Source organism: Verticillium alfalfae, genomic scaffold (genome assembly GCF_000150825.1).
Source record: "Verticillium alfalfae VaMs.102 supercont1.6 genomic scaffold, whole genome shotgun sequence".
NCBI classification, from domain to species: Eukaryota; Fungi; Ascomycota; class Sordariomycetes; order Glomerellales; family Plectosphaerellaceae; genus Verticillium; species Verticillium alfalfae.
In genome coordinates this window covers 1,336,803-1,338,047 of record NW_003315033.1, presented here as the reverse complement: position 1 = coordinate 1,338,047, position 1,245 = coordinate 1,336,803, and positions in this window count along the sequence as shown.

Below are 1,245 nucleotides of genomic sequence, written 5' to 3'. Positions count from 1 at the left end.
CAGAAGAAGGCCGAACCGTGATTGGTGCCTTGTTGATCTTCTTAGATGAGAAGCCAAGTGAGGGAAAGAAGCCCTGCCGCGCTTTCCCAGACCGTGAAAGCCAAAAGGTAGGCAGGTTCAAAGGCTGATGGTGGTGGGGAGAGGGGATGGGTTTTGGAAAGGCGGTCCAGGCAGGTACAGCCAGGGCGGTGACAGAGCGGACCCGTAGTGCCGGTCCGATGAGACACGCGAGTCCAGGAGGTGGAGATGAGATGGCAGCGGTTGAGCTCGTCGGCTGCGGAAGTATGGAAAGAATGCCTGTAAGATGAGGATAGGAAAGAAATACAGCGACAATACTGTACAAGCGCTCCAAATGTTCGTCAGTGTCTATGCACAAGTGAACGAAGAGTCAACGTTGACGACAGCACAGCGGCGGTAGTCGGAGGTCGAAGGGGGGTTAGGGGGGGGGGAGGGGAGGCCTGAACCTAAGGGGGGAACAAGAGCCAAGGGGATGGATGGAGGGCTGTCCGATGAGGTCGTGTGCGTTCACTTTGGTCAGGATCAGCAGCGAGTCTGGGCGTTAAGGTGAGCGGGACCCTGGCGCCTCCCTGGACTTTCCTGGCTGCCCTGACCTCAGACCTGTGCCAGACTTGGCTTGGCCCCTGCCCAGGGTGCCTTCGAGCCGCTTGAGAGTGGATGCTCTCCGTCGCTGGGCCACCTTTTTCCTCGGAGCAATTGGTTATCGAGGGGAACTGGGACGAGGCCCGGTGACGGCTGATGGGCGAGGAGGTGGAGGAGGGAAACGAGTGAGAGAGAGATTCCCAGCAGTCGCGCATGGCCTTGTCATCGTGGCCTTTCGTCGTCTCGTTCGCAGGTGTAGTCAAACCACACATGCCCATCACTGCCAACTTGTTCAACTTGTTCCTCGGTCAGGCGAGTCAGCGTAAATAGCAAGCCTGGCCATGGCAATATCAGGCACGCAAATTGTCAGGCATAGATGAGCCAAGTCAAGGCATTGCTAGGTCGGATCAGGGCATGTCAGGGTCAGTCACACACACATATACGCACAGTTCCGACGAGAGAAAAGAGGAGCACAACTCACCGCGTCTGAAGTGCGCAAAGCAGTGAACCGAAGCCAACAAGGCAGCATTGAGCGGCTGGTAAAGGTCGTGGAGCCTCGACCCAGACAATGCAGGCAGTCGCTCACACAGGGTAGGATTGACAGGTGCACATGACGCCTGACCGCATGGGACGCTGATGGAATTG